At 44.2% G+C, this 24667-nt stretch overlaps 1 long non-coding RNA gene and 1 pseudogene across 1 annotated transcript; one reads left to right on the forward strand and one right to left on the reverse strand.

The window, feature by feature from the left end:
• The first annotated feature begins 1864 nt into the window (after nt 1-1864).
• On the forward strand, nt 1865-16825 carry LOC136304135 (inhibitor of nuclear factor kappa-B kinase subunit beta-like; annotated as a pseudogene).
• Nucleotides 16826-17894: 1069 nt separating this feature from the next.
• Nucleotides 17895-19161, reverse strand: LOC136304140 (uncharacterized). The gene is made up of 3 exons (XR_010724396.1): nt 19112-19161; nt 18161-18218; nt 17895-17913 (listed from the first exon to the last, which is right to left on the reverse strand). It is a non-coding gene; the product is annotated as an uncharacterized lncRNA (long non-coding RNA).
• Nucleotides 19162-24667: the final 5506 nt, after the last annotated feature.

Below are 24667 nucleotides of genomic sequence, written 5' to 3' on the forward strand. Positions count from 1 at the left end.
GAAACTGGCCAATGTGACAGCCATTCACACAAAGGGTGGGAAGGAGGAACTGGTAATTAGAGGCCAGTTAGCCTGACCTCAGTACCCGGTAAGGTCACGGAGCAGTTTATATTGAGTGTCATCATGCAGCACCTACAGGACGGCCCGGGGATCAGAGCCAGCCAGCACGGGTTTAGGAGGGGCAGGTGTTGTTTGACCAACCTGCCTCTTCTATGAACAGGTGACCTGCGTGGTGGATGTGGGAGAGGCTTTGGATGTTGTCTGTTTGGACTTCAGCAAGGCCTTTGACACTGTCTCCCACAGCACACTCCTGGAAAAGCTGGCGGCCCACGGCTTGGACAGGAGCACTCTTTGCTGGGGAGGCAAAGGCAGAGGGTGGTGGGGAATGGCGCCGCATCCAGCTGGCAGCCGGTCACCAGTGGTGTTCCTCAGGGGTCTGTTCCTCGGGGCTCCTGGACTCAGCCCCAAATCCACCGGATAAAAAACCACCGAAATCCCTGCGGAGCTCTTGGTCTTCCTTCAGTTGTCTTCAAGTCTCCATGGCTTGTGCAGCTGCTTGGAATCAGTTCGGAATTCTCTTAAGGAGGAAGATATCAAAGCGCACCTCGTGATTTTTGGTTTTTTAATTGCAGGAGTATTTTTTTTATTTTTCATTTCATTGAAGAGTTGACTGAAGCGTTCTTTAGGTGATCTTGGTGCTGAATGTCTCCTTAGGAGTTCTGAGCACAGCGAAGAATGAGCCCCTTGCAGGCTGACCCTGTTTGGACAACCTGCTTCTCACCCAACCTCACCACGTGTGACATCACCCACCTTGGACTGCGCTCCCAAAACATCAAAGAAAATTCTGCATTTTTTAATAAAAACAAACTTATGTAAATAATAAAATTAGAAATTTATTTTTCAGTTTTATAATAACATTTTTCTATATTTTATTACCTAATTTTTATATTGACATTAAAAAATCAATATATTTTTTGCCACGAAAAAAGTTATTGGTCATTGGTTCTAAGTAACACACTTCCCTTCATGAATTGATTGACCACTACTGGCTATTGATTTCTTCTTCTTCATGCTGATTTGCTCTATTTTTAGTCCTTTTGTCATCTTCTTTAGCATTTTCTCCGACAGGGTAAAAGGGGCAACTTTGGGGTTCCTGGAGACATTTCTGGGGCACATTTGGGGCAGGGAATTTGGAGAGAACTTGAGGGTCTGGAGGACACATTTGGGAAGCGGGTGGACACTTGGAGGGGCACTTAGGGATTCTGTCGGACAATTCGGGGTCCAGGGGGGCACTTGGAGGTCAGGGAGGGGAATCCGGGGCCCTTCGGGGTCCGGGCGGGCACCTGGGGGGCTCTGAGGGGACTCTCTGGGGCGCGGGGGATGATGGGAGTTGTAGGCGCGGGTAGAACAGGGTTGAACGGCGCCGCGGAGCATCACGGGAGGTCGAGGCGCAGCTCCAATGGCTGTCGGCGGGGCGCGGGGCATGATGGGAGATGGAGTCACGGCTGGAGTAGCGCTCCGAGTGCGCCGCGGAGCATGCTGGGAGCTGTAGTCCCGGAAGTGGCTCGAACGGGGCGTCTGGGGCTCCGGGAAGGCGCTTTGGGGACACTTTTGTGTCCGAGCCGCGGTTTGAGGTCCTCGGGGGGAACGTGTACGGCTCGGGAGCACTTGCGGGGAGCTTGGGGAGCTGTCACCGAGCTCTCTAGGGCCCCGGGCGGGGCAGGAGTTTTTAGGCGCAGAACCGTGTTCCGAGGGGCTCCGAGGCCAGGGGGGATGATTGGAGATGAATCCCTGAAGTCGCTCTAAGGGGAATCTGTGGGGTCGGAGCGTTCAAGGGATCCGGGGACGCTTTGGGGGCGGGCGAATGGGCGCTGAGGGAACAGTTAGGGATCCTGGAGGGGCTGGGGGACACTTTTTTATTTCAACGTGGTTTTTTGCTCATGAAACATACGTATTGTATTTAAAACTTAATATTCCATAGGTATGGGTTCTATAGGCGTAGATATCAATTAGCCTAAGTGCAAAACCTAATATTCCATGTAAGAATGATGTTCTCTACTGTTAAAAGCAAAATGAACCAAAACAAACAAAAAGGAGAGGGTTAACAATTAATGAGAAAGGAACAGAAAAGGTTGTTATGCCACTGTAAACTTTCACTCTGAGTCTAGATTTCAAATAATACAGGTGACCCATCTGAAGGAGGATTTCTCCTCAGGAGAAATGTCTTTCTAAAAGTTTCCTTTGTTGCCAGGAGCTGCCTCTGTGCCAGGAGCCCGGCCCAGCTCAGCAGCACAGAAACAGCACAAGGACTTGAATGACCCTCCCGTGGATTTGGTGTTTCCATTCAACTCTGTCCCTGAAAGAGTGTTCCAAAAACTTCTCAAGAGCTCAAAGGTAAATTAAAACACTGAAGTTTTTTGCAGTTTTAATGGGACACACAGAGAGACCCAATGGAGAAAGTGTCCCCAGGTTCCATCACTGCAGGCACTGATGACAGGTGGGGACAGACAAGGCAAAGGTGTCCCTGGTGCTGAGCAAACCTGGATGTGTTCCATGAATCCAAAAGGCCAAGGCCTGAGCCCCGGCCCCTGGCAAGGCAGGGATCTGTGGGGCAGGGATCTGTGGGTCAGGGCTCAGCCGTGGGTCACAGATCCGTGGGTCAGGGCTCTGTGGGTCAGGGCTCTGTGGGTCAGGGCTCAGCCGTGGGTCACAGTTTTGTGGGTCAGGGCTCAGCCGTGGGGCTCACCGTGGCAGGGGTTGCTCAGGAGGTCACTCGGGGGGCGCCGGATCCTGTGGGGCGGCTCCAGCGGCTCCTGTGGGGCAGAGACGGGGGCGGGACAATCTGTGGGGCAGGAGCCATCTGTGGGGCGGGGATGGGATCTGTGGGGCGGGGTTTGGGATTCGGGATCTATGGGGCAGAGCGGGGATCCCTCAAAATTCCCACAAAAATCCCCAAATTTCCCAAAAACTCCAAATTTCCCCCCCAAAAAATTCCAATTTTTTTCCTCGAAAAAATTCCCAAAATTTTCCCCCATTTTTCCCATTTTTTTCCCAATTTTTCCCCATTTTTCCCAATTTTTTCCCAATTTTTCCCCATTTTTCCCAATTTTTTCCCAATTTTTCCCCATTTTTATCAATTTTTCCCAATTTTTTATAATATTCCGAAAGTTTCCCACAGAATCCTCAAAAAATTCCCCCAAAATTCCCCAAAATTTTCCACAAAAATTCCCAAATCTTTCAAATCCCCCCAAATGTTCCCATTTTTTTTCCCAATTTTCCCAAATTTTGGGGGCTTTCCCCCAAATTTTCCCCAAAAATCCCCTTAAAAATGACCCCAAACCATCAAAAAAATCCCAAAATTTTCCCGATTTTCCCCCAAAATCACCTAAAAATTCCCCCCAAAATCCCCAAATTCCCAATTTTCACCCCAAATCTCCCAAAATTTCCCCAAAATTCTCCCAGATTTTCCAAATCCTCCATTTTCCCCCCAGAATTCCCCTAAAAACGACCCCAAAAATCCCAAATTTCCCCCAAATTCTCGAATTTTCACCCCAAATTTCGGGTTTTTTCCCCCAAAACTTTCCAACCTCGAGGGCCACCAGTGGGCGCTCTGCAGGGAGAGAATTTGGCGGATTTTGGGAAAATTTGGGGGAATTTTGGAGAGTTTTGAAGGAATTTTGGGAGAATTTTGATGATTTGGGGTCATTTTGGGGCAAATTTGGGGGAATTTTTTGGGAAATTTGGGAGAATTTGGGGGAAAATTTGGGTAATTTGGAAAAAATTGGGGGAATTTTGGGGATTTTGGGAAAATTCAGGGGATTTGGGGGGAAATTTTGGGGGATTTTGGGAGGAATTTGGGAAAAAATTTGGGACTTTTGGGGGGAAATTTGGTTTTTTTTTCTGGAAATTTCGGGGTTATTTGGGGGAATTTTGGGAAAATTTGGGAATTTTAGGGGGAAATCCGGGGGATTCGGAGGAATTCAAAGAAGGAATGGTGAAATCCTGGGAATTTTTGGACCATTTTGGGTCATATCGGGGGAAATTTTGGGTGATTTGGGAGGGAAATTTTGGGAATTTGGGGGGATTTTTGCAGAAATTTTGGGATTTTTTTTAGATTTTGGTGAAATTTGGGAGAATTTGGAGGATTTTTGAAAAAAATTTTGATAATTTTGGGGAATTTGGGGGGATTTTTGACAAAATTTTGGGAATTTTTTTTGGATTTTGGTAAAATTTGGGGAATTTTTGAGGAAATTTTGGGAATTTTTGTGGGCTGTTTTTGGGGGGAATTTCGGGAGAATTTTGGTCGATTTTGGGGGGATTTGGGGACAATTTTGGGGGAGATAATTGTGGAATTTTGAAGAATTTTGGGGGATTTTTGAAGAAATTTTGGGAATATTTTGTGACTTTTGAGGAAATTTTGGGAATTTTTTTACATTTTGGGGAAATTTGAGGGGAATTTTGGGAATTTTTGGGGAAATTTGGGGCGGATTTTTTGGGGGGGAAATTCGGGACAATTTTGGGGTCATTTGGGGCCTCGGTGTATTCCGTCATGCCCCACGCCGCTTTGCACCTCGGTGTATCCCGTCATTCCCCGTGGTGCCCCTTTGCGCCTCGGTGTATCCCGTCGTGCCCCGTGCTGCGTTGCGCCTCGGTGTATCCCGTCGTGCCCCGTGCTGCGTTGCGCCTCGGTGTATCCCGTCATGCCCTGCGGCGCCACTTTGCGCCTCGGTGTATCCCATCGTGCCCCGCGGTGCCGCTTTGCGCCTCGGTGTATCCCGTCATGCCCCGCGCCGCTTTGCGCCTCGGTGTATCCCGTCATGCCCTGCGGTGCCACTTTGCGCCTCGGTGTATCCCGTCATGCCCCGCGCCGAATTACACCTCGGTGTATCCCGTCATGCCCTGCGGCGGCGTTTTGCGCCTCGGTGTATCCCGTCATGCCCCGCGGTGCCGCTTTGCGCCTCGGTGTATCCCGTCATTCCCTGTAGTGCCACTTTGCGCCTCGGTGTATCCCGTCATGCCCCGCGGTGCCGCTTTGCGCCTCGGTGTATCCTGTCATGCCCCGCGGTGCCGCTTTGCACCTCGGTGTATCCCGTCATGCCCTGCGGTGCCACTTTGCGCCTCGGTGTATCCCGTCATGCCCCGCGCCGCTTTGCGCCTCGGTGTATCCCGTCATGCCCTGCGGCACTCTGTGCCTCGGTGTATCCCGTCATTCCCTGCAGTGCCACTTTGCGCCTCGGTGTATCCCGTCATGCCCTGCACCGCTCTGTGCCTCAGTTTATCCCATCATTCCCCCGGCGCCGCTTTGCTCCTCGGTGTACAATTGATGTCACCCGCATTTATTTCGCCTCTCATTTGCATAAATTTACATAAGGCTGGCGCATCAGTGAGGTGGGTGGGGTCAGAGCCACGCCCAGGCCCCTCCCAGTACAAACCAGCAACTCCCAGTCCCTGTGGTAAGTGATGTCATTCGCGTTTATTTGTGCTCTCATTTACATAAATTTGCATCTCGGCGCGGTGGGCAGGGTCAGAGCCGCGTTGGCCCCTCCCACTCCCTCCCAGTACAACCCAGTAACCCCCAGGCCCCGCCCAGTTTGTCCCGCCCTTGTCGCTCCATATAAGGGAAGGGGGCGTGGCCTGACAAAGGGCGTGGTCGGTTCACCTGTGGGGGGAGGGGCAAAGGTTACACCACGCCCAGAAACCCCAAAACCAGTTTAAACCAGAATAAACCAGTAACCCCCAAACCCACTCCCAGTCCATCCCAGTATAAACCAGTGACCCCAAACCCACTCCCAGTCCATCCCAGTATAAACCAGTGACCCCAAACCCACTCCCAGTCCATCCCAGTATAAACCAGTGACCCCAAACCCAGTCCCAGTCCATCCCAGTATAAACCAGTGACCCCCAGTCCCCGTCCCAGTGCCCTCACCTGTCCGTACTGGTTTGAACTGGGATCTCTCGATGCTCGGTGGCCTCCAGGGAGCGGCTCAGGGCCAGGGCCCGGCGCTGGGGGATACTGGGAGTTACTGGTTTATACTGGTTTCTACTGGTTTGTACTGGGTTATACTGGTTTGTACTGGTTTGGGGGTTTTCCTTACTGGTTTGTACTGGGACAGGGTTTAGGGGTCACTGGGATGAAGTGGGATGAACTGGGAAGGGATTTGAGGTGACTGGTTTGTACTGGTTTATACTGGTTTGGGGTTTTTCTTTACTGGTTTGTACTGGTTTGTACTGGGAGGGGGTTTGGGGTTTTTTTGGGATTTTTGGGGAGAATTTTGGGGATTTTGGGGCATCAAAAATCCCAATTTTCAGTCGGAATTTTGGGTGAATTTGGGGGACTTGGGGGCTTTAAAAATCCAAATTTTTAGTGGGAATTTTGGGGTGAATTTTGGGGGTTTTGGGACTTCAAAAATTCCAATATTTGGGTGAATTTTGGGGATTTTGGGGCTCCTAAAAATTCCAATTTTTAGTGGGAATTTTGGGGTCATTTTTGGGGATTTGGGGCCTCCAAAAATCTCAATTTTAGTGAGAATTTTGCGGGATTTTGGGTGGGAATTTTGGGGTGAATTTGGGTAATTTTGGGGCTTCAAAAATCCCATTTTTCAATCAGAACTTTGGGGTCATTTTTGGGGATTTTGGGGCTCTGAAATCCTGATTTTTGGGGCGAATTTTTAGGTCAATTTTTGGGATTTTAGGGCTCTGAAATCCCGATTTTTAATGGGAATTTTTGGGGTCATTTTTGGGGCATTTTGGGTGAATTTTGGGGGATTTTGGGGCTCTAAAAGTTCCAATTTTTAGTGGGAATTTTGGGGTGAATTTAGGGGATTTTGGGTGGAAATTTTGGGGTGAATTTAGGGGATTTTGGGACTTTAAAAATTCCAATTTTTGGGTGAATTTTTGGGATTTTGGGGGCTCTAAAAATCCCAATTTTTAGTGGGAATTTTGGGGTTTTTTGAGGGATTTTAGGTGGGAATTTTGGGGGGAATTTTGGGGATTTTGGGGCTTTAAAAATTCCCACTTTCAGCAGGAAATTTTGGGGTGATTTTTGGGGATTTTTGGGCTCTAAAAAATCTCAATTTTAGTGGGAATTTTGGGTGGGAATTTTGGGGTGATTTTGAGGGATTTTGGGGCTTAAAAAAATCTCACTTTTCAGTCGGGATTTTGGGGTCATTTTTTGGGATTTTGGGGCTCTGAAATCTCGATTTTTAGTGCGAATTTTTTGGGGTCATTTTTGGGGCATTTTGGGTGAATTGTGGGGGATTTTGGGGCTCTAAAAGTTTCTATTTTCTATTCCTATTCCTATTCCTCTTGGGTCTCACACTGCCGTCTTCGGCTCGTCTGCCGTGCCCTCAGCGCTACAACAACGCTGCTACCTAGAGCCGCCGCTTTGCCTGACTTAACGTCTGTGCTGCGGCAGTCCCTTGGGGTGTTGGATTAACATTTTCGGCTGCAGCAGTCTCATTGCAGTTTGGGTCTTTTCTGGACGGTAGCAACAGACTCCCTTGCACTCCTGTGCAGGGCTCATTGCTGTACCTTCTAGACAGATCTGTAATGCATACATGTTGAAGAAACACACTGTCTTCCGTATGAAGTGCCAGGAGTTAAAATGAGTCTAGATCCGTGAAAGATGGAAACCTTTAGAATTCACTAACTCAATTTCTCAAAGCATTTGTGACCATGTTGGGCTTTGCGTGGTGACCACGAGCACATGAAAGTGTATAGCAGTTTCAGAACATCATGTATACTTGCCTAGTTTTTGTTCTACAGACTGAACCATCCCAATGTGGTGGCTGCCCGCGATGTCCCTGAAGGGATGCAGAAGCTCGCACCAAATGACTTGCCATTGTTGGCCATGGAGTACTGCCAAGGTGGAGACCTCCGCAAGGTGGGGTCCCTAGGATGGTAACCTAGGAATGGATCACCTTCTGATCTGGTCCTAGGTTTTCTACTGAAGTTTTCCCTTCAAACCTTTGCTTTCATACCCTGATGTTTCCTATTTCTAGTCATGGCATCAACAAGTGTTGGTGGCTTGGTCCTTGGTATTATGTTCAGCTTTTGAAGACTTAAGTGCTTTGTATTTTTTTAGGTGCAAGTGACACTGTGAGGAGTTTTCACCTAGAGAATGAGGGCAAGTGTAGGGGACGTGCAACAGTATTTTAGTATGGCCAAGACCATTGTGGGGTAGGTGCATCTGTAGGCTGTACCCTTCCTGAAAGTGATGAACTCTTGTCTGTCATAGGAAGAGATAACACATGGTAGTTCTAATCCTAAGGCTTTTCTGACCTTTGCTATAATCTGCCCATAGCTAAAACACAGACCTTAGGCCTCAGATTGGAGTTGATAGTGTCAGGCAAAGAGGGATGGAACAAATAGGAGGATGAAAACGGGATGACAGTGACTTCTTTCATCTTCTTTCCCATGCAATTAAACCAAGGCACAAAGCTGTAATTGCTGCTACCGCAGGTCACAGTCCATAGAGTTTTGTGCTTCTGGAGAATTTAATTACTGTTGCTGAAACTTCTTGCATCCCTGAGAATTTGTGGAACTCTGGAGTTCACTCGGGATAGAGAAGGGAAAGATTACATTCTGTGTTCCTTACTTGCAGTACCTGAACCAGCTGGAGAATTGCTGTGGCTTGCGGGAAGAAGCTATTCTTATCTTGTTATCTGACATTGGTAAGTGGTGGCAGTACCTTCAGTTGTCTGAACTATGGAAACCCTTTTAGTCCTGAATCCACTCTCCGGATATACAGTAGTGACCTTAGTGACTTCATTTCAGACTGACCTTTTATGATCTTGATCATCTCCCAAAAGTGTTGGGAGTCTGGGGAAGTTCTTGCCTACTGGAAGCTAGCCAGCATTACTACAGTTTACAGGAAGGATGTGAGGGAACATCCAGAGAGAGAACTCAATTTGTGTCCAGAGTTCTATGGTGCTGACTTTACCCCTGACACTCAGCATTTCGTTGTATGTTTGATTGTACAAGGTCTGATGTGAAAGCCATGCTTATTACTAGATAGAATAGATGAATCCTTACTGAGCTCATGCTAGGTACTGTTATTTAGCTCTAACAACTGGCTTTTTCTGTCTCAGCTTCTGCTCTCAAATACCTTCATGAGAACAGGGTCATCCATAGAGACTTGAAGCCAGAGAACATTGTGCTGCAGCAAGGAGAGCAAAGGGTAAGCAGGAAGCAGACGTCTCTACCTGCACAGACAAGTAAACTTACAAGGAACCTGCATGTGCTTCATGCAGTTACATGGTCCCTCTGCAAGAGCACTCAGCCCAGGATAACACCTGTCTCAGGTCACTGTCACATAGTATTCTGTGTGCAGCTGAGGTGAGACATTGTTTTAGACGTCTGTTAACACCTGACATTTTGACTTTCAACCATTAAGGAAAGAAGCAGACTGTCCTGATTGACCAAAGATCGGAAGGAGCTAGAGGCGTAACTGCTAAGTGTGCTCCAACACCTTCAAATTTATTGTGGTTTTAGAAATCTACAGTAGCCTCCCATTTCTGCTTCTATCTCTTCACTGGCACCTTTCCTGCATAGCTTTGAAGAGCCAGACCTTTTCTTTCTGCTGTATGATGTGCTTTTAACAGGACTTCAGTCTGGCATTCTTATTCTCTGTTGTGTGTTTCAGTTAATACACAAAATCATTGACCTTGGTTATGCTAAGGAGTTGGATCAGGGGAGCCTGTGCACATCCTTTGTTGGGACTCTGCAGTACTTGGTAAGAAAGGAATTCAGCTAGAAGAGCAGCTACTGCTTTCTAGTGGGATAGAATTAACTGTTACCAAGCTTTGGGCTGGGATTAGGTACTTGCACGGTATGGGGTGCGTTTGTGGTGCTGAAGCTAGCAAAGGTGACTGCTTTTTTGCTGACACTGGGTTTTGCTGAGACTGGGTTTTGTGCTACCTGCATCTGTTATAAATAAGCAGGAGTGCCAGTAACCTATGCTACTCACTCCAGGAGGGTCTTAAAGCCCGTGAGAGGCAGCGTTCAGTAATGTCTTTAATTATTTGTACAAATGTTAATGAGATGTTAAGGGACAGAGAAAGCTAAGAGCTTTCTGGCCAAAGCCATCTGGCTTTGTCTCATGCGTGTAAACTGTATCAGGCTCCAGAGCTGCTGGAACAGCAGAAGTATAGGGTGACAGTGGATTCCTGGAGCTTTGGCACGCTTGCCTTTGAGTGCATTGCAGGCTTCCGACCATTCCTACCCAACTGGCAGCCAGTGCAATGGTGAGTGAACCGTGGCTGGGTGGTAAGTGGGCATGATGTGACTTTCCTGTTTACAGGAAGCAGAAGTGTGGTCCCTTGATTCTGAGGATAATATCCCTATGTTTCTTGCCCTTTTGGAAAGTGACCCCTTTCACAGGGGCTGGACTCACCCGAGCAAGTTCAGCATTCCTGAGACTTGCTCTATGGGATAAGGGCTGACTCCCGCAGGGCAGGTAACAGAAACCAAAGTGGCATCTGTATTATATGTCAAGAGTAGCTTTCAAGAGCCTACTAGCATGCAGGCTGGGAAAGGCGGGCAATTTTTTCACCATTGTACTCGCTCACATTAGGCATGCAAAAGTGCGTCAGAAGAGTGAGCTGGATATTGTTGTTTCAGAAGACTTATCCGGAGAAGTCAAGTTTTCTAGCAGTTTGCCCTGTCCCAACAATCTAAACAGGTGAGTACTAGAAATTGCTGTGCTGAGATAAACTGATTCTTCTGCAAAAGGACCAAGTTTGTGTTGTATGCCTTACTGTATTAATCTGTGAATACACTGAGTGCGTGACACAGGCAGTACTACTGTCGCTTGTCAAATTTGTGTAGTCTTGGTTTCTGCCTTCTAAACGCTGCGTTTGTGATGGGGAGAGGTGGAGTGCTGGAGGGAGAAGGAGGGGGGCAGTTTTGTCAGTCCTCCCACACAGAACAGGCCGTATCGTTACTGCAAATGCACTTTTTCCCTTTTCTGATCTCCTGGTTTTTGTTGCTCAGTGTTTTGTCTGGGAGGCTGGAGAAATGGCCGCAACTCATGTTAATGTGGCACCCACGTCAGAGAGGTACAGATCCTACCTATGGACCCAATGGGTGTTTCAAAGCATTGGATGACATTTTGAACTTGAAGGTAAGCAATATGTCTGTATTAGCCTAAAAAGTTTTCCAGAGAGCAGTTTCCTGAGCCTCTGAATCCTAGACTTAGGAGGAAGAGTGAGGCAGAAACTCATAGAACTGTCTCCTGACCGTTAGTGACAGGTGCTTTCCTCTTGCTTCTTTGAGGACAAATACTCCCTGAGCTTGTTGGGAGTAGTGAAGAGCTTCTGTGCATGCTTGGTTCCATATTCTGAGAGAGGATTCTACAGGTATTTAACTGCCATGTGGCCTCTCTTCCACTTGATGGAGGACAAGAACTTTGCCATAATGTTAGGAAGTAGCTGTAAAGTGACTTCTTGATTCTGCCAAGTGCTTTGAACAGTTTCTTGGTGGTCATTTTTTCGGTCCCTCAATCTCTGCTCTAAGATGGCCAATGTATCTTCAGCCTTTCTCATGCCATGCTACTCTTCTGGTAGTTGCTTCACGTTTTGAACATGGTTACGGGAACTGTGCACACCTACCCTGTGACGGAGGAAGAGACTCTGCAGAGTGTGAAGGCCAGGATTCAGTCAGATACAGGAATTCCAGAACAGGACCAGGAACTAGTGCAGGAAGCAGGACTTGAATTGTTTTCTCAGAAGTTGGTCACTAAACATACAGCTGATGGCAAAGTGAGTCTCGGTATTCCCTTTCTTAAGTTTGAGTGAATCAGAAGTCACTGCACTTGCTTTGGGATCACAGCACTCCCTGCTGTTGTGGCATGCTTTTGTCATGGTAACCTCACAGACCTAACAGCCACTGTAGCGTAGGCAGCCTGTTGCCTTTGGTGCTCTGTGTTTGGTTGAGGAGGACCCTGCTGTTTGTGGTGTTGCCAAGGCTTGCTCTTCCCAAGAAAACCTGGTTGGGTCTTTTGTCTTCTGCAGGTGAATAATACTGCAGCAGCAGACACAGACCTTCTCTTCCTCTTTGATAACAAGAAAGTTTCCTGAGGCTCAGGTGGCCTTGCGTCCTCATCCAGAAAATGTTGGCTGCATCCGTAAGGACTCCTCTGGCATGAATATGAAGGGCGGGGCGGGGTCAGTGTTGAGAGGGGCGTCTGTGTTTTGTGGTCTGTATCGTGCACAAAGAGTAGAGGGAGCTTTTGCGTATTGGGACTGAAGAAACAGTAAAATGGACTGTCATTCATTCAGTTTATCAGAATAACTAAAAAAGGGAGGGGTTTGATTTTGACATGCTAGGGGAGCTGCACAGGGGTTATCCAGCTCTAGGCTTTGCAGGCAGTAACATGCCCCTCAAAGGAGCAATGTTTTGGTCTGGTTTGTGATAACACAGTATTCCTGCTTCACGCTGATATGTACATTTCCCTTTCTCCCACCTCCTCTGTTTTCAGTTCAGGATCAAAAGAAGAATCTCCACTTTTTCCAGTTGCGGAAAGTGTGGGGTCAGATCTGGCAGACGATGCGGATGCTGAAAGAGGACTGTAATCGGCTTCAGCAGGGGCAGCGAGCAGCCATGTACGGTGGCCGTTTCTCCACAATACTTATCTCTGTCTTTGTGCGCTGGTGGAAGGGAAGACAGAAATGGGACCCTGTTGGAATGGGGAAGCCCGTGATTGGAGCTGTATGCAATTCATGAAAAGTGGAGAGTTAGCCCTTTGGCACAACTGCATTTGTCCTCACCGCTGTCTCAAGTATCTGTTTTGGATGTAAATGAAAGCCTGGTGGATTTCTACTTTCAGAGGCTAATAGGACCTTCTTGTCCTTGCAGGATGAATCTGTTGCGTTACAATAGTGCCCTCTGGAAGATGAAGAATTCTATGGCCTCCCTTTCTCAGCAGCTGGAAGCAAAGCTGGACTTCTTTAAAACAAGCATCCAAATTGACCTGGAAAAGTATAAAGAGCAGATTGAGTTTGGAGTTAGTGAGTATAGCATCTGGCAAACGGGTCTTTTCATGACTCTTCTCCTCACAAAAACACCTGCCTCCTTCTCTGTGAACCTGAGAAAGCCAGTCACTCTTCTTTGATTCCTCTAGCTTCTGAGAAGCTGCTGTTTGCCTGGAAAGAGATGGAGCAAGCTGTGGAACTTTGTGGGCGGGTATGTTTTTAAATCTAACTGCTAATCATAAAGAGGTTTGTTTTTGTTATCTCTCCCCTCCTCCCCCTTTAGCTTCATTGTCCCTGCCTTAAATAGAAGCCCCTTGTATCTGCACTGATGTCAGATTTCACATTGCCTTGGTTTGTGTGGCACAATTTTTGTCCATTATTAGTACTACATGAAGCTCATTCTGTTGTAAGGCTTAGGGGGAAACGGGAGATCTTGGCGAAGCCCCAGAAACGTCTTGGAATTCCCTTGAATTGAAACGACTCGTTTGTCTTTGGCCAAGGCTGCTGTTTGCATCTTGTTGGTTTGTTTAGAAATAAGAATGAGAAAGGAAGAACCAGTGTGAGTGTGAGTGGTAGTGTCTCTAGGTATGAGACTGTTCTGTTGCCTATGTTCTACCCTGCTTTCAGGAAGATGATGTGGAGCAGGTAGTGAAGAGGATGATGGCCCTGCAGACAGACATCGTGGACCTGCAGAGAAGCCCGCTAGGTCGTAAACAAGGAGGAACACTGGAGGATTTGTGAGTTGAACTACCTTGAGCTTCAGATGCAGGAGTGTTTCTGGCTAAGCTTACTCACTAGAGGACAGTGAAAGGGCTGTTTCTTCCACCCAAATTGTGGGGGACTGGGAGCACTTTAACACTAAAGATGTTTTTTGACTCATCTGTCATTGTTCTGAAATGGCAGACAGGTATAGAAAAGATTTGAGTTCTCAAACTATTTGTTCCATGTTTTGGTTCTTTGGAAATCCTTTTCTTTCCTGCTTTTTACTTCTAGAGAAGAACAAGCCAGAGAGCTGTACAGAAGACTCAGAGAGAAGCCAAGAGGTAAAAGACGCTTTAGCTCAAGGTCAGCTTGCTTTGTGTGTAACTTTGGAGGTGTAGTAACGATCATTGAGAAAACTAGCTGACTTCTAGGGCTTCCCAGACACTAGCAGCACATGGGCTCTCCTGGATTGCCTTTTCTCGAGAGGGAAGTCAGGGAGTCAGTTCCACACTAGGCCAGCCTTCCTTTCTTGGTGCTTTGTGAGCTGTTCTCGAAACTCCTCTGGAGCTCTTCTCAGAGCAGGCTGTTGCCACAAGCAACAACCAACCTTTCTGGGTAGAAAGGATGAAAGACACGACTGTTCCTTTGATCCAGTCCCAACTCTCCTTTTCAAGTTCTTTAAATTTTGAAGAAGGTGGCTAAAATTCAGTGTAATTCATCCCACTCAAACTTGCATATTCTGAACTTTGGCTGTTTCAGGATTAAAGCAGTAGCGGAAATGAGCCGCTAAGAATCTTCTCACTCTGTCCTATAAACCGACCTTTCTGTGTAATATTGGCTCTCATTCCAGATCAGAGGAGAGGCGGTGACAGCCAGGAAATAGTACGACTGCTTCTACAGGCAATCCAGACCTTTGAAAAAAAAGTTTGAGTTATTTATGCTCAGCTCAGGTGAGCTTTGTACATTTTATTCAGAGTTGAGAGAAGGTATTTTCTCTTCCAGCAAGAGAAGGTTTAAAACTCATTGCATATGGCTCTTGAGATCTTGCAGTGTTAACAGAAAATAATTAACTTCAGAACTGTTCTCCTACTGCAGTGGCCCATGTGTGATCTGATTAGTTTTTATTTTTTTAATAGTAAAACTGTAGTTTGCAAACAGAAGGCATTGGAATTGTTCCCCAGAGTGGAGAAAGTGATGAATCTGATGAGTGAAGATGAGGAAACAGTTGTTAGGCTTCAGGAGAAACGACAGAAAGAACTGTGGAACTTGCTGAAAATTGCTTGTGTAAGTAAAATAAGAACTCCCCTTTAACCTGAGAATATGGTTTGTAGCACAGGCTACTGAAACAATAGTAAATTGAGTGTATCCTATGGTTCTTTTCTTTATTTTGAATCAGTATGAAAGCCAAGTTCCAGGTTGTCTCATATTCCCGGCTGCTGAAAACTAGTGGGAACAATTGCACTCTGAATATTCTGTGTTTTCTTCAGAGTAAAGTGCGTGGTCCTGTTACTGGCAGTCCAGAGAGCGTGAACACATCCCGTCTTGGTAGCTCAGGTCAACTGCTGCTGCAAGTCCCTTCTGGAACATTCAATTTATCAGAATCTGTAAGAAAAAGGTGAGGCAAAGTCTGGAGTTCTTCGGCTGCTAATGCCACCACTACAAAGCTAGGCTTCCTGCTTTGTGAAATAATGGCCCACAGGGTTTCTCATATTTTACACTTTGTGTTCAGCTTGCATTGTCAGCAGCCTTAGTTTACTTGGTAGTTAAGACTTCCTGGGGCTTTCAGATCTTCCATATGAAAATTGGGTATCATGTATGGCTTCACTTCCCCCAGCCTCAGTAACAAAAGTGGTTTTTTGGTTTTCTTCCTTTAATCTGAGATGGTTGGGCTCACTTGGAAGTACACTGCCAGCAAGAACTGTTGAAGTATTGTCATGTAAGGTCACAGTAGCTGAGCTGTGTCATTGAGACTGCTGCATGCGTAGTTCCGGCTTGCTTAAATGAACTGGGTTACCACTTGGAATGAAAGACCTTGGTTTGTTTCTTTGCCTGTTGCCCCATCCTTAAGTTTATAGGCTTCTCAGCTTTTCCTCTAGCAACGGTGGTTCCACCTAATAAGAGCCCAATTCCGTCTTGAAATACATTTCCTTTCCCCCATTTAGTAAATCAGGGGCTGCCACCAACTTTTCAAGTTGCAGTATGAATTACAAGCCTATGACCTGACTAACTTCAATGTTCTGCAGCGTATCTGCCAGAAGTATTTCTTAATGATAGAGGCAGCATCTCTTTAAACTGCCACAGAAATTAATAGTGTAATAATTGCCCCTTTCAGTGAGGAGCTGCTGCTGGAATCTCGGGAACTTTGTAGCCAACTAGAAAATGTGATGCATGACACAATGAAGGATCAAGAGCAGAGTTTCTTGGTAATGTATTCACTCTTCTGTAAATGGACTAAGGAAGTGCCTGGCTTTGAAGTTCTGAATGTGCAACTTTGCCACCACTAACACAGCTAAATGAAATCTGCATTTTACTCGTGGACAAGGGGGAGAGTAGGAGATGCACAGAGATAGGAAGCACCGGTTCCCTCATAATCTGCCGCCTGACTTACTCTGCTTGCCAAAACTGGGAGCCACATGCTGGGAACTTGCTGCGCTAAACAGTAAGGGATGGGGCAAAGCACTTGGCTGTTGTACAAAACTACTGCAAAACTGCACACAAATTTGGGATGAGCGGGTGTCAGGGATCCTTAATTTAACAATGCAGAATATTGAAGAGAGAGTAAAATACTGGAGAGTGCAAGTAGGTTGTTTCCTTGACAGCAGTCACGTGGCTCATCATGAAATTGACCAACTTGTTCCCAGTAAATTTTTTATAACTCTTAACACACTTTACCTTTATTTTAGAAAAAGCTCAACTGTAGCCTGGTGTTGAATTTCATTTATTCTTTCGGCTCTAGACTGGAGCTGGCTGCAGCTTCAGGTAGAAGAAACAAACAATCCAGAACAAACCCAGATGTAGAATCACTCTGGTTGCCTCTGAAGCCATGCTGCTTTGGGAAGCCAACTGTGAAAAGCTGCTGCCTCTGAGAAGGGAATATCAGCTGCCTTCTACTGTCACCAACTGCTTATGTGATACATATGGCTTAGCTTTTAGTATCCACTTCTCATACACTTTTTCACAAAGATACATTAGGGAATGCCTGTTCTAACTGCTTGGAGAATGTTCTTAATTGTGCCTTAAGACAGCAGATCTCTGTCCTGATACGTCTTCCTTTGGGCATCGCCTGTGGCTGTTTTGCTGCATTTTAGGCTTTCTAATGAACAATGGACAAGGTATACCCAGTCACTGGTAGATGTCACCTTCCTAATGAACTGTGAACTTAATTGCTTAACTTTGCTGATTTACACTTTTTTTCTTTAAGTGTAATGGTAGTACTTACCTAATACTTGTTTCCTGTATGGGAACGAAATTATCTAAAACATGTAAACTTTTGGTTTGCTCTTTTTGATGCGCTCAATAACACTATAATGGAAAAAGCTGCTTTCACTGTGCAGGTCTCTAGAACATGAGAGGTGTAAGAATGTTAGCCTAGAAACCAAAGAAGGAAATCTTCAGTGTACAGGTATCGTGTAACAAAGCATTTTCAGATTATCTATTAACCATGCTTAAAGTTGCATGAAAAGATGAAAAAAAGACCAAAAAACCCAGCTGGATGGAACCTTGGTGAGAGTCAACACACACCAACCTTGTGTTCTGACTGTGACCAATTTATTTCATTCTGTTCTAACCCCAAATTTCCACTACAACACAGAGACCTCCTTTTATAAAAGGCTGTGAAGTATAGGACGTGCAAAATGCAATACAATAATGGGGAGAGGTTGGATTTTCTTTTGGTTTTTTTGGAACAGGTTTAAAATACAGGAAACTGAAATGTGGCACAAACATCACAACTTCCATGCATGCCTTCAAGTGTCTTCCTTTGTTGTGCTGGCACACTCTGGACTTCAGCATTGGGTTAAAGTCATTCTTGGGCAGAGTAGAAAGTTCACACTTCTTCAAATTTCAGAGTAATATTAAGGCTGAAATGCACCGGGTACACTTTTCCTTCATCTTCCAGAGCACCACCAGTTGTTTTACTTAAAGCTGTGTTAGGCTTCCAGCTCAAATCCCAGCCCAATTTTGTGACCTCCAGCACTGAAATTCTTGACATCAATCAAGCCTGAGAGGGTCAGCTTTACACCTACAAAAGCAAGTCACGAGAACCATCATACACTGACATCCCAGTACAGTGCTCTTCCTCAGGTCCTTGACCTCACTAATGTGGCTTAGTTGCCACAGGAACTTGCATACACAGACATCCTTTAGTTCTCTGAGTCTGCGTAGACTTCTAGCTCCTTTGTTCATCTAGTCTGTTCTTAAGATGACAGTGAATTAAACCATAGTGTAGTACTTAACACCATTTGCTGCCACCAGTGAGAACTGCGTACCAGGTCGAAGGGCATGAGTGTAACCAATTCCAATGAGGCTGGCATTGTTCACTTTAGCCTATAGGAAAAAAAAAAATCACAGTATTTATAAACTGTGTAAGTATTCATACAGAAGTATCCCAGTCCCCTGAGAAGGTGGCCTATGCATTAACACTCTTGAGCTACTTGGAGACCAACCTCTCTTAGAAGCATGTTCCAGTCTTTTCCTTTTCTCAGGAGTTTTCAGCTTAAGCAAATGGTGCAAATTCTGCCTTCACAGAACGCCATGCTGTTTTTCACTGCCTCCTCTATTATGTCTTTATATCTTTTAAAGAGCTACTTACTGCAGTCCCTCAGAGCCTGTCTTGTTCACATCACTCAGGAGTGATTTTCTTTTTTCTTCTAATGAGCAAGAAATACATGAATATGCAATTCCCTTTTTGCATTACTAAGTTTTGAGCTCTTAACAACAGTATTTCTCATTTTCAATTTTGGTTCAGTGGTCCTGGAACTAATTGTTGTTTTGAAACATAAATGCTTGCTACTTCAGTTCTTGGTATTAAAACACACACGTCAGCTAACTTTCAACGGTTAACTTACTGTTAGGAGAAGGCTGTAAGCTCAGGTAAACTTCCACCATTGTAATTATAATATGGTTTTACATTATGGATTTAAGAATTAAAAGGAGACTTTCATTGTCTTTTAAAAGACATTTTTCAGCACAGTAGCATGCTATTCCAAGCACACTAGTCAGACTATTTCACTATGGACAAAATTATATTTAAGATTTCTTTTCCTCCATAAGTTCACAAGTACGATGTGTGAGGTCCCAATTTAAATTTGAACCCCAACAGAAGCCACAGTTCACAATCTACCATACTTCCTCAGTAACTAGTTCAAGCAACTGCTTCATTACAAATTTTCAGTATTTAGGGGAGCTTGAAATACTCATTTCTGTAACAAAATTCTTACCACAACGGAAGTCTTCTCATCCATTTGGTACTTTCCAGCAATACCAAAACATGTGTTGTTACTGCCAGCAGTCCATGCAAGATTGACTGATGTCTCAACCTTCTGATAAACAGACCCACCAAACTCAGTGCCACCATTCCTGTTTGTAATAGATGCAAGTGTGTCAGGCCTTGCTTTGTTTAGTAACTCTTAAGATTAACCCTTCCCCACAATGATTTGACATTATCTCCTAAAATGAACCAAGAGATCCAATACTTCCCTGAACCCAGGCTCACTACTTCCTAGCTGGAGCTGGCAGACTCCTGCTCCTATTTTTTTTTGCACAAAACATGTTTTGCTTGCAGAACAGAACAAGACTTGCCAGAGACCTACAGTTTAAGGTTCTGACAAAAAAAACCAAACCAAACAAACCAAAAACAAAACCAACCCACCCAGATAACCTGGTTGCTTGTCTCAAGTAAGCCAGTGTGCAGTAACACATCAAGGAGACTTCAGTTATGAGAATAAGACTGAAAACAATGTTGTTGCATTATAATCATTTAAATACACCATCTTCAGAGCATCTCAGGCCACCTGAATGCCACGATTAGGGCTACGCAGCGATGACAGCTGGAAACAAACACAATGCCACGCATGCCTTTCTCCTTCATCGTGGGCATTTCTGAGGGAGAAAGTTTCTGTCTGGAGAGTGTGATTGATAACTGGCTAGATGCAAAAGGTCACGTAGACATGAGGGAGCTTTGCTGAGCACACAGGCACTCTCATGAGAACCAGCAAGGCAGCAAGCTTCGCATGTCCTTGAGCACAGCTGGGATACGATAACAAGACCTTGCAGCTGAAAGATATGAGGGAGAAGCACGGTAAAACAAAAACTTACTCAAACTATGTAACCACAAAGAAATGTAGAAAGAGGCGTAGCTGACTTTTAGTCTGGGCACCAATCCTGAGCTTAACTTTTGCAATATGCATGAGCTTATTAGTGTTACTATAAAAGCATTTTGTGAATTATCAATAAACGAGATTTGCCGATCACTCATATTGAGTGCCACATTTCTTCCGCCATGGATTTTCCACAAGAACGGACTTTCCAGTTCTTAAAATCTTCTTAGTAGGAGCTGTGATGGTGCACTTTGAGTAAATTGTGGTCAATTCTGTCTCCTAATAGCTGGCATCTTCAGATTCTACTGGCGGTGTTGGGAATATCTTTTCAAGAGTTGAGAAGGAAAGTTTCTTTTAAGGATTCTGATCTTCCAGTGTGATGCGTAGATACCAGTCAACATGTAGACTGATGACAGGCACAGACAGTATTCTTGGCAATTGCTTAGAAAATAAACAAAACATCAGGCAGTAGAATAATCCTGTCAACAAGGAGGATAACAGTAACTTTTCCAAGGGACAAATGTCAATGTCACTTTCAGTTACATTGCAGGAAAAAATGGTAAAAGAAATGGGTGTGACCCAGAATTCCCACAGCCAAGAGGATATGTGAGTACCAGTTTGGCTGAAATGACTGTTGCTTGTCATTCCCCAGTGACAGTTTGGAGAAGTCATCACAGGCTCTTTTAATTTGTGAATACTGATGTGTGTAAGTCAGGTGTCGGTATATGTATTTTCACATCCTTTTTTTTGCTTTTTCCATTGTGCAGCAGGTAATCTCAGAACAGCAGTGGCTGTGCTGAAGCAATATAAATAGTAATCTCTGATATTTTCCAATGATGTTTGATTGCCAAGTGATATCCTCAGCAAAGTTGGTCAGACCCTCTCAGTCCTACTCCTTGTAGCTTCTGAGTACTGAGATTGTAGAAGGCCTTACTGAAGCTGACAGAAGTAATTTTCATTGCCTTCAGTGACTTTTCAATTGGGCTGAAAGTGCTGGTTGGTCTCAAAAATACTTTGTGAGCTTTGATCTAATGAGTGGAGACCAGTGGTAAATCAAAATGGAAGGAAGAGCTTTGTGGGCAAAATGCAGTACAGGTTAATTTGCTTTTTCAAATTCTAACCTATTTAAATTTTACATCGGAAGTTGTGGAGGTCTAAATCCCTACTACCACCTTAAGGTATCTCTGCCTCATCATTGCTTAAGACACTGACTGAATGCACATAGTTTAATTTAAAGTTGATTGCATTTAACAACAGAATTTTTTAAAGCCTTTAGTCATGTAATAATGGTAGATAGCGCTTCATTTAGTCAAGAATGACCCGATACAGTTATCTATCATTTACATTAGCAATGTTGAACCGACAGTAAATTCAATTAATTCTTCAATTTTATGCTCTTAATATTTAAAAACCTGAATCCACTTTAAAATCAATTTGCATTATTTTGAGGATGGGATTCTTAATGTTAAGCTCCTATTAAATCCGCATTTTCTCTACTCTAAGGTTGCTTTGAATTTTTTTGTCATGTTTTTGTGGAATGTTGGTCTTAAGCAGTTTTTGTGGGTTTGTCTGTGACTTAAGGAGCTCTCTATTGGATACTGATCTATGCAGTTGAAATAGAACACTGGAAAAACATGATTTATAACAAGTGTTCTCATAGCAGACCAGGAGGTTGGGTTGATATTTCTTCTTCTTCCATCCAGGAACACCCGTGGCTGTGGGCTATAATTTATAACAACAGTGCTGCTTTGACCGGTTTTGGTTACTGTGGGCTTGTTTTCAGGAATGATGAGTATGTAGTTATCCCATCTTGAAAGAAATACATAGCACATGTGTTTATTTGGATTAATTAGTATGGTTTTATATCACAGTTGGTAGAAAGCTGGAAGAAAAGCCCAAGGGTAGAGGAATAAAGGAGGCAAACCAAACAACTGAGGGTTGTGACTGTGGTTAAAGTCCCTTATGAATTCTGAGTGCTCCAGCACCGGTTTTCTGTGAGTCACTCTTTGAAGCTGCCTTATCATTTTGTTATATATATTCCAATATATGTCAGTCCTGTCAGACCCTAGAGAGAACACTTGCAGTGAGTAATTTCAGGTCTGAGTGCCACAAGCAGGCTGCTGAGAAAGCTGGCCCAGCCTTTTTTGTTCTTGGTGTTTCTGATGGTTTGAGCTGCAAGTTCACTCAGCTGAGCTGCTCTGTGCTCCAGCTCTGTTTCTTTAGTGATGCTGCAATACTTGCTGCACGGCAACTCAGTTGGAAAACAAAGAAATTAATGATACAGAGAGAAGATCTGTTCCCAAAGCAGGGTGAAATTCTGGTGGAAGGGCTTCTGCTGCTTGAATTTTAAACACTGTGCTGTGAAACCTCTCATGTCATCTGTGGGTTAGTGGTTGTATCACCTGGGATAGTCCATCCAGGCCCTGTTGATGCAAACGTGCTTTTCACTGGTGCTGCTCCCTATTTTGGAGAATATCTGAAAATAAGGTGTGAGCAAGTACTGAAAATTTCAATTTTTGCTCCTATTTACCCACTTGCCTGCTGTTTTAATTTTGAAGTAGGGTGTCAGATAGAATCTGTCTAATGGCAGCGGTGTAAAAAGCATGCCTTCAGTTCCAAACTGAAACCCCTTGCAGTCAGCAGATGTCCCAGCTCAAGGAAAATGGCTTGCAAGCCCAAAACATTCACTTTCCCTGCCTCATTTCTTATGGTCTTACCAAGGAAACAGCAAGACTTGGATTGCGCTTACTCTTTGCACTGAAGTTGTTAATGCTGCGTTTTCATGCTCCCATCGTCGTTGTACTCCAAATGTCTGTTCTGTGGAATGGGCAGGATTAGGCTGTTTAAGACAAAGCCACTCCACATTTACAGTGCCTGTAAGGTCCACAGTAAGAGCCCTAAATGGAGGTATCGTTTTCAAGATGCCTTCTATTTTACAAGCAGCCAAACAGAAAATGAAACCCTGGGTTGAATTGTAGTCTTCCTGAAGGAAGTGTCAAAGCCTAACAAGGGAGCTTGACCCAGCTTTGTACTTGTTGTTCAGTGAAATAAACTTTAATTGTTAATGAATCCAAACACTGTTAATGAATCCAATACTACTACTTTACTGAGAAAAGCTGTAATTACTGGACAATCCCCTGATTTTCAGCTGCTGTAAATCACTCTATCTTCACAGAATGGAGAGGGGCACTTCATTTAACAACACTGAAGAATTAAGACAGGGAAATGGCGTAAAAATCAGAAAGGATCTTAGAATTATAATCAGGGGAAACAGAGTAAAGAAAAACATGTGAAGTTGGGCGTTGCTTCTGTGAAAAGACAAGTTGTACATCCATGTACATGTAGTTGCATTAAGGAAAAGCATTAGTATTCAAGCCGAATGATGTCATGGAAAAACCGGTTTGTTTTTTTTAAGCATGCAAAACTTCTGTCAGTTGAAAGGGGATAAGAACAGCATATTAATCTATTTCCCTCCTTACCTGTTGTTTTGTGAAGTAGTTAGGATTGCTGGCATTATCCATCTGGAATTTTATGCCAGTGGCAGATCCCTGACTGTGATGGTAGAAGGGTAAGGACCTCATCCAAATGCATCAAGAGGAATAGTGTTTCACTGTGAAACTGCCAAGTATTTCAGACCGGTGCCTAATACGGCAAAAACTTGTTGCAATTTTGTGTAAAGTGTAATTTATCTAATGTAATTATGAGATGTTTAGAGCCAGTCATTTGAAATAGACTCCACTCCTCTGTTAACTTTTGACATTGGAAGGACTGTAATCATATTGCAGACCATCAGCCCTTGGATTAAAATTTCAACCTACAGTGAGCTTCAAACTGCTTTGCATTTACCCTTAGAAGAAAAGGGAGGTTGAATAATTTTTCTTACGTTGATTTATCTTAGGAAAATGGGTGTCAAGGTTCTGAATTACAGTAATTATTGTAAGCATGTAAAATATTATCAACTACAAGATACATCTGATGTGGTGTGGATGGATTAGTGCACATGCTAAGACCAATTTGAGAACATTTCAAGTTTTGCTACGTTTGCTAGGGCTAGTTACATCCACTTAAAATACAGATTGGCTCTAAAATGGCAGCGGTTTGCAGGTCCAAAGTGTTAGGACTTTGGTTAAAGCAAAAGGAACAAAATAATTCTTTTTCTTTTAGCTTGTCATGCAGTTTGTGCTAAGGCTTTCAGTAGTACTTTATTGTGACAGCTCATTTTCCTTTTCATTTGATGCCCTCATATACACCTTGTCACTCTATTAAACTAGAAAGATTTAGTTTCTTAAAGAGCCCTCAATGAAGCTGTTATAAAGCCTTTTCTCAAAACAACATATATGGAGCCTGAACACATGAGATTACATTGTTTTAGTTTATGTTGCTTTTTTGAGGAAATAAAAACAGGAGAGAGCAAGAGTTTATTGCTTAATAAGTATCAGCTATTTTCATAAAAATGGTTCATAATTTTGAGTTTCATTTTTATTTTGACCAGAACACTTTTAGATAATAAATGTTGCAATTGAATCTTGTTTTTTTTAGGAAGTTGTTAAAACAAGCTAAATGCTTTCCATTTATGGATAACAAACTGATGCTCTAAGTTTAGGAATTACTGTGCCAAAATTTGAGTATTTCTTTGATTTCCTTGTAACCTGTAAAACTGACTGTTTCTGGTTATTC

The sequence above is a fragment of the Chamaea fasciata genome, unplaced genomic scaffold (assembly GCF_029207755.1).
Source record: "Chamaea fasciata isolate MVZ Bird 193981 ecotype frontalis unplaced genomic scaffold, bChaFas1.0.hap1 SCAF_52, whole genome shotgun sequence".
Taxonomy (NCBI): Eukaryota; Metazoa; Chordata; class Aves; order Passeriformes; family Sylviidae; genus Chamaea; species Chamaea fasciata.